This window comes from Humulus lupulus, chromosome X (assembly GCF_963169125.1).
Source record: "Humulus lupulus chromosome X, drHumLupu1.1, whole genome shotgun sequence".
NCBI lineage: Eukaryota > Viridiplantae > Streptophyta > Magnoliopsida > Rosales > Cannabaceae > Humulus > Humulus lupulus.
Window position 1 is genome coordinate 14,439,921 of NC_084802.1, and position 9,605 is coordinate 14,449,525.

Sequence of the window (9,605 nt, forward strand, 5' to 3'; positions counted from 1 at the left end):
GAAAAGGGTGTATGTCCAGTTGAGGTTCGAGCTATTGTTCTTTAAGCCCATAGGACTTATGGTAATTCTTCTTGTCACTTGCGTTTAGCCTCTTTGAGCCTTTTCTTAATGAAGCTCTTTAGACCCTTGTCTACAGCTTCGACCTGACCATTTGCTTGTGGATGGGCTACAAAGGAGAAACTCTTAATTATTCCATTTTTTCTCGCAAAACTGTGTGAACAGCTTGCTGTCAAACTGGGTTCCATTGTCTGATACAATCTTTCTTGGTATCCCATATCTACAAATTACGTTCTTTACCACAAAATCCAAGAGTTTTTTCGAGGTGATCGTTGCTAGAGGTTCAGCCTCGACCCATTTGTTGAAGTAATCAATAGCAACTACAACATATTTGACTCCACCCTTTCCTGTTGGTAAAGATTCTATGAGGTCAATTCCCCATACTGCGAATGGCCATGGGGAAGGAGCTCATCATAGTGAGTTTGGTTGGTGGAGCTCGAGGTATTGAGGCGAATTGTTGACATTTATTGCAGCGTTTAACATATTCAAATGATAATGTCTTTATTGTAGGTCAGAAATACCCTTGCCTAATTACTTTCTTTGAGAGGCTATGCCCCTCGGTTTGATCTCCGCAAAATCCCTCATGAATTTCTTCTAGGATCTTTTTAGCCTCATGTGGAGCTACACATCTTAGTAATGGCATAGAATATCTTCTTCTGTAGAATCTCCCTTCCAAGATAGTGTATCATCGTATTTTGTACATTAGCTTCCTTGACTCGTTCCGCTCTGCTAGGAGGCTCCCGGTTTTGAGGTAGTCCATTATGGACGTCATCCAAGTAGGTTGTGAGTCTATCATATCGATTTCTACTTCATCAGGCTCGATTATGCTCGGTTCATATAAAAATTCTATTGGTACCATATTAAGTGTATCAACTTCCCTGGTCGTTGCGAATCGAACTAGAGCGTCTGCATTCAAATTTTGTTCTTATGGAACTTGTTCAATCGTGTAGAACTCGAATTTTCCAAATTCTGCTTTGAATTTTTCCAAGTATGCCTCCATTTTAATGCCTTGAGCCTGGTATTCTCCTAGGACTTGGTTGACAACTAATTGAGAGCAGTGAATGCCTTTTTCCTTTAGCTCGGAAGCTATTCAGAACCTTGCTAATAATGCCTCATATTCAGCCTCATTATTGGAGGCCTCGAAGCCAAACGTTAAAGCTAAATGAAACATGTTTCCTGATAGGATTATTAGGATAATGCCTACCCCTGATCTGTTCTCGTTAGAGGGTCCATCAACGTATAGTCTCCATAAGTGATGCACTGATTGCATCCTCAGTGCAGCGAGGTATAAATACAATATTTCCCCCGTAACTTGTTTGGATAAGATAGGTGGCTCAGCAAGATTCTTTTTTAGAGCCTGAAAATTGAGCTCGCACTCATCTGACCATTCAAACTTTTTGCCCCCTCTTAGAAGATTAAAGAATGGTAAGCACTTGTCCGTAGATTTTGAGATGAACATACTCAAAGCCGCCATATGTCAAGTTAGACTCTGGATGTCTTTATGCTTTCAAGGTGAAGGCATGTCAATTAAGTCCCTTATCTTATCTGGGTTTTCCTTGATGCCTTGATCGTTCACTATAAATACGAGAAACTTTCCTAAAGATACCCTGAATGAGCTCTTTTGTGGGTTGAGTCTCATGTTGTACTTTTGAAGTATTGTGAAGCACTCTACGAGATCATCAACATGGTTACTATTATGCTTGTACTGACTAGCATATCATCCACATACACTTCCAAGTTGTTTCCTATATGTTCGGCAAACATTCTATTTACCATTTTGTTATATGTAGCCTAGCATTTTTGAGCTTGAAGGGCATCACATTGTAACAATACAACCCTTTTACGGTCATGAAACTCGTATACTCTTGGTCAAGTGCATGTATGGCTATCTATTTATATCCAGAATATGCATCCATGAATGACATTATGTCATGACCCGAGGTTGCATCCACGAGCTGATTAATTCGAGGCAGATGGATTCAGTCTTTTAGACATGCTTTGTCGATGTCCGAATAGTCAATGCAAGTTTGCCACTTGTCGTTGGGTTTCAGAACCAATACTGGGTTGGCAATCCATTATGGACAAAAAGTATCTCGGATAAACCAATTTTCTTTTAATCTTTCAACCTCCTCTTTCAAGGCTTTCTTCCTCTCGTCATTGAGGAGTCTTATCTTCTACTGTTTTGGAGGGAAGTCGATGTTTAACGCATGGCTTATAACATTGGGACTGATCCCAATCATATCTGAGTGCGACCATCTAAATACATCCTGATTTTCCCTCAGGAAATGAATTAACTGCTATCTCGCGTCCTTTGGGAGGTTATTCCCATTCCTTACCACCTTGGTTGTGTCCTTTTCATCAAGCTGGATATCTTCGAGCTCTTCAATCGGACCGAGATCGGCCTTGTCTTCTTCTACCCTTGGGTCGATCTCTTCTTCGACCTCATATATCACATCGTCCACTTCCTCAATGATTACTAGTGCTTGTGCCTTTTCCCTCATTGAGATACCATAGCATTCTCGGGCTGCTAATTGATCCCCCTTCAATGTTCCAATACCAAGAGGAGTTGGGAATTTTACGGCCAAATGCCTAACAGATGTGACTACTCCCAGCCCAATTAGTGTTGGTCTCTCGAGCAGTACATTGTAGGCTGACAAGGTGTCTACCACCACGAACTCTAGTATCTTGGTTATCGAGATCGAATAGCTCCCAAGGTCACTGGGAGCTTAATTGCCCCTGTAGTAGTGATTCCCTCTCTAGAGAATCCATATAACGTTTTTCCACAGGCTTTAAGGTCTCGAACAGACAAACCCATTTTTTCCAAGGTCGTTTTATTGATGATGTTGACCAAGCTCTCGTTATCGATCAGGACTCGACACACCTTCTTATTGGAGATTTGGAAGGTTTTGACCAGAGGGTCATTATGAGGAAATTGGACATGTGAAGCGTCCTCTTCAATGAAAGTGATAGTTTTGGATTCAACTCTCTATTTTTTTGGAGCTCGCTGTTCAGGCACATAGGGAGATCCATCCCACATTTTAAGCTCTTGAACATACCACTTTTAGGCGTTTCTACCCGACCCTGCAATGTGTGGTCCTCTCGAGATGGTTATTACATCTTCTCCATTGATTTGGGGGGGGGGGGGGGGGGGGATGGGGATTATCCTCCCTCACAGGAGGGGCCGTAGTTTTTTCAACAGGTTGTGCTGAAATTGTCTTTTGACCAGGCGAAGCCTGGACTTGGTTTCAGCTTTGGACATACTGTCTGAGGTAGCCTCTCGTTATCAATCCTTCGATCTCATCTTTTAATTGTCTTCATTAATCAGTTGTATGGCCTACGTCTCTGTGAAATCTGCAGAACTTGTTTGAATCCCTCTTAGGTCCCTGGTGTCACATTGTGTCGGGCTACCTGAAAGGAACCTAATTCTCATTTGTGAAAAGTATCTTCCCTCGAGTATTCATGAGCTCGGTATATACCGTGTAAATGGAGAAATATTTATCCCCTTTCTTTTTCTTACCCCCATCAGCCTTGGGGTTGTTCCCTTCATTCTTCTTTCTCTTAGAAGGGTTATCTTATGAAGGTTGCGTTGTGGAGGGTGTAGCCGAAGTGGTAGTTGAATTAATTTTTGTCATTGTAGTTATTAATTATGGAGGAGTCAGTTTGAGTGCCAACCTCGCCTCTTCTACATTGACAAACCTCTAGGCCCGAGTAGTGAATTCGGTTATTTTCTTCACAGGCTTCCTCTACATGTCATCCCAAAGAGGACTTCTTGGTAGTACTCCAGCTTGTACTACCATAAGATGACAACTGTCATCAACATTACGAGCTCAGGTCGCCTCTATATTGAACCTCGCTAGATAGCTCTTCAATGATTCACATGGCTGTTGTCTAACATTTGTTAGAGCGAAAGCCTCAGGCTAGATAATCTTTAAAGCTTGGAACTATTTTTTGAATTACTTAGACGACTGGAACCAAGATGAAATCGAGTGTCTTCGAAACTTGTCAAACCAGTTCTTTGCTGGTCCAGTGAGTGTGGTGGGGAAAAGCATACATTTGAGCTCATATCCAACGTTGTTGGCTCGCATCACAATATTGATCATACTCAGGGTGCTGCCTGGGTTGGTATTCCCATCGTAGGGCCCCATGTGGGGTATCTTGGAACAATTAGGAAATAGTGTATTCGAGATATGAGGGACAAAAGGCTCGAGCTCCTCATCGGAATCGTAAGCCTTTTCTTTATTTTTTCCTTCTTGAAGGAGCATGAACGCTTCCTCAAGTTGGTTGATTCTTTCTTGAACCAAATCCACCGAAGGGGGAGCTTGCACTACTGGTAACTGGTTATTGTTCGTAGGAACTCCAACTCCATGTCCCAACATAGGGTTGTACTAATTTCCATATACTGGTTGTAGGGGCTCCCTTCGGGCTTTTAAGTGCGCCCGCAGGTCCGGGTTTGGCTGATTAAACTGCCCCTGGTTCTGGTTGAGGTGGTCTCAAAGATTAGGATAATCATTCGGATTGTTCTCGTAATATCTAGGCTTGGTATTATAAACACTCACCGACTTGATGTAATCTTGACTTCCGTCAAGGAAGCTGAAATTTCTCTCTGGCTGCTTCTGTTGTGGGGCTTGAATACGAGGTGGGTTGTCCACGTGTTCCCTTATTCCGGTTGTTCACGACCTCGACATAAAACTCCCTGATGGCTGGGGTTGTCTATGTTCCTGATGTGTTCCCCATGAGGCCTCACGTTCACCCCTATGCTCAGGTCGAGCTCAATGGCTCTTGTCCCGACTTCCACTTCTAACACTTCGTGAAGGCCTCTGAGTTGCCCTCTCCCTAGCTCGGTTTCCGCTGCGAGCTTGCTGACGTACACTCCGTGTTGGAGAGAGATGCATAATTGGCGAGGGAGGATGCATGATTGGTGAGGGTGGCGGCTTCTCATTGTTCGGCTTGGTAAGTTCGGGGTTATCATTCTGAGCTATCTTGGGAGCTCGGTTATTTCCAAGATTTGTGGGAGCGTCCCCAGCCAGGTTGTTCCTAGCAGGGTTCCGAGATGACCCTCTGGGCCGGCTTTTTCCAGTATTTTCCCTAGGCCTTGGTTGAGCCTGTTGGGCTCTTTGTTCGGCCATCCTGACAGTCGTACTCCCTCGAGGTTGCCCCCTGGTCCTCTGTGGGTGTGCCTAGACTTCAGTAGCTCGTCTTGCCATCTCTTCATTTAACCACGTAGCTTCAGCCAACTATTCACGCAGCCTACAATTTTCGAGCTCAACTACTGGTACCTATCTTTCAGGATTATTATAATCCTACTCATTAGGTCTAGAACTCTGACCAGTCCGTTCTTTAGGAGACTATGAGGCACTCTCCTCATCGGGAATCTGGTCTACCACTGGTTGCTTACTAGGCCTTTGAGGATGCTCCTCAATTTGTGGAGTACGCTCCTCAGGGATTTAGGGTAAAGGTTGCCCACTAGTTCCGGGAATGTTCAAGGCAGCCATTGTGGCTAAGCGGGAAGCATTATGCTAAATGGTAGGAAGAATTTCTTAATACTCTCAATGAAAGTACCAAACTGTTGACGCCGTTTTTCGTCAACTTAATTATGTAGAGTAATTAAACAATCAAATAGGAAGAAAAGAAATGAAAGAGATTTTTACGTGCTTCAGCAGTTAAAATCTGCCTACGTTCACGAGTCACTTTTATTAAAGTCTGCGTTAAAGCTTCAAGAAAGAGCAATAATCACAGAGCGTTTCTCCGTTCAATCCTGTGCGTGAGTACAAATGACCAGATCCAAGCTATTTCTAGACTTGGTTACAAGAATATCTTCCCACAAGTTTAGGGAAGTTACAACATGCATTCAAATGTAAATTGATGAATACCCTAATAATAATATAATTAAAAGGCATCATTTATATGAAAATCCCATAAAAATAGGGATTTAATACACGATTTTAACCAATCGCAAAGGAATGGGGATTTCCAAACAACCTATTCATGTATGTATTTAACGCATCTTCAAGCTTGATCACTGCCTCAACGCGTTTTCGAGATCACCCAAAGCTTCGAGCTCACCATTCCAGTTATCACCACCTACTTGTTGTTTAGTCGTTCGAACTCATCTCTTGGAAGAGACCAACACTTTCGACCCTGCAACTCATGCTCGAGCGCTAAAGGCGTAGCTAGGGAACTTCGTGACAATTTGTACAAGTCTAATGCTAACACTTGTTAATCCAGAGCTTACTCTTTACGAGCCTACATTTCAAGGTTGTTTATTTATTCTCAAAATTTGGGTGTACCATCGCCTATATTGCATTATATATATATAATGGTAGTAGAAATTTATATATTGTGCCTTAATTAATTGTATTGAATATATTTATGTAACAAACATGCATTATATATAGGAAATCATGGCTTAATAAAGTACCCTTTTTATTTTATTGGTAAATTACTATCCTGTTTTGGGCATGTAAATTAATTATAATTTCAGTTTTTTATGACGGTATTTATTGTATTCATAGCATGCCTCGTGCAAATTTTTTAAAAATTACCAATAATTTACAATGTCGAAATAAAAGTTTAAATAGTCTTTTGTATGCGTACTTTTTTTTATACGAGTAGAAAGCATATTACTCTGATTTCAATATTGTAAATTATCCAAAATTTTACAGAAGATCTATTATGATTATAATGAACAACATTATTTAAAAAAAAAAAAGGATTATAATTGATTTATGTGTCTCATATAATACAAAATCATGCCTAGGTAAAAAATCGTAACTTAGTCCCTTTATTTATATATATAATTATTTATTTATATAATCACACCAATATCTGTTTTGATGAGGATAGGCATTATAATTGAGACAATAAATTAAACCAGTGATGAGACCTTTCCTTCGTATGATGAATACCCTCTTCTTTGGGTAAGATCGGGTACAATTGAATACATTGCATTAAATTGTGCTATCTCAAAGTATATGATAAATAAGAACCATTTACTTGGCCAACATCTCAAATAATACAAAAAACAGTTAAATTATATAATTATAAAATATTGAACTAGTACGTACTGATTCATGCCATTAAATTATGCAACCCTCATTGTATGTATAATATATACCACCTATATATATAAATAAATTATTGCTATACATTTATTATATCATGTTATAAGTAAATGTATATGATATATTTATATATATACTATATAGACCCATATGTCAAGCTGCAAATTGCAATGTAGCCTTTTCGAATAAGGCCAGCTTCAGAATATTCAATTTCCAAAAATCAAAATACATATTTTCTTTGTTTTCTTCAACAATTACTAATAAGGCTTTGTTTGATACTTAGTTAATTTATACCAAAATAACATGTTACGAGGGTAAAACTTAGAAAAGAGAAATATTTTTCTACAAATTAATCTATAATTTTTTTTTACTCTTAATGAACTTTTCTCTATATTAATAAAAGGGTAATTGGTGGCTAAAATCTCTCTTCTTTTACAAATATAGTATTTAAGTCTCTAATTTTTTTTTATGGCAAAAGTTCATTATGTTACACAATTAGTGCACATTTCCCACTCAACGTTAACAATTCATTCAAATAGGGAATTTAGCATAAATGTTAGAGACTATTACTGTCAAAAAATAAAAAATCAAGGACTTAAATACTATAATTTTAAAAAAATTGAGACTTTAGCCACCAATTTCTCTATAATTAATTTTCTTTCCAACAAAATTGAGTACTCTATAATTTACAAAAATAATTCTAAGCTCTAGTCTCATGTTGTTAAGGTTTTCAAAAAGATAATTAACTAGTTACTTTTTGCTATTTATTTATTATATTCTATTCTGTCATTGTATAATCCAACATCAAATCAATTATAAATTAACTTTTCATTAAAATAGGAGTACAGAATCCCCCAAGTTTATATCATAGTTCTAATCTAAATTATTAATGTGAAAATGAGGAACGTATTCGGTATAACTAAGAGGATTCACAGTGGCCCCTTATTAATAATTTCCTTCTCAACATTTATCCTTTAAACATTTTTATTTTTATTCTTTTTTATTTTTTATTTATTCTTTCAAAAATATAATATTTAAATAATGTAAAGAGAAAATTAATATATATTATTTTGTGTACTAATTTAGACTCAATTATTTTGTCTAAATTTTTTAATTAAAAAAATTAATATAAAATTATACTATGGAAAAATCATAACTTGTCTAAGATAGTCAATGGTCCTTTTAAAAAATCTTAGAAATAAAATTGTGCATATGTTAACAATGGAGTATTCGATTTTCTTGAAAATAAATTTTAATTATAGGAAAACTGGCGGCTAAAGTCGCCGTTCTTTCCAAATTGTAGCATTTAAGTTTCTAATTTTTTCTTTTTTGGTAGTAATAGTTCTTAATATTTATGTTGAGCCCCCATTTTAACTATTTGTTAACAATATAAGAAAAATGTGCACCAATAATGTAACAAAATGGACTTTTACCACAAAAAATTACTTAAATGCTATGATTGAATTTATAATTGAGAAAGCAATATGGGTACATATATGGGCACCAACACAAGAAAAAGATATAGATCATATGTTTGTTTTTGACATTTTGACACTAGAATGCTAAAGATTTTCCCACAGTTAATTCAATAACTGTAGATCAAACGAAATATATGATAAAGGAAGAAATAAATCTAACCTTGCTAGGATCTAAAAGTAAGAGTATATATTAGAATTGGAGAGAAGATTGGGAATGAATTAAATGTCTCTTGAGAGACCCTGCTCCCACTCATATTTATTATATAATGGGAAATTAAAATGGGAGTTGAATCTCCTTTCATAAAGTCATTCTCTCCATACAACTACATGATAATATTGGCTCTGATATCCAGGTAAATAGCTAATATTCGTACAATTTTAACAACCTATATAATTGTACAATTCATTTGCAATAGGTCCAAATTACTCTTTAGGTTGATGTTTTAGGCTCCAAATATGCCTGATTCTCATTTAGGCCTCATTTTATACCACTAAAAAACTCAATTGAGTTGTCATATGAAAAGATCTCTCTTTTTTTATTTGAATCCAAACAAAATCAAATTAAATTAATTAGAATTTTTCTTTTCCTTCCTAATTCTAAGTTCCAATTAAAGAGATGTGGTATGATCCATTAATTTAAATAGCTTAGAATTAATGCACACATTTTTTAGATATGTAGGCAGATTTGATGTTTGGAGTTGGGTAGCTTCTTTCCTTTTAGTGGCATCTCTGGAAATGCAACTAGCTAGCTACGGGTTCCTCAACCGAAAGTAGGCGAGGACGAGGATTTCTTTCGATTTGGTTTTGGTTTTGGTTTTATTGGGCTTTTGAAGATAGATTTCACAGTGATGTGACAAAGCTAGTCCTTCAAAGCACTCAGTCTCATTACTTAATATATCTTGGATAATATAGCTTTCCTTGGAGATCATAACTTTAGAGTGTTTTAGGGTTATATCTTGGTAATAATAATAATAATAATAATAATGGAGTTGTCAAAGTCAAAATAGAT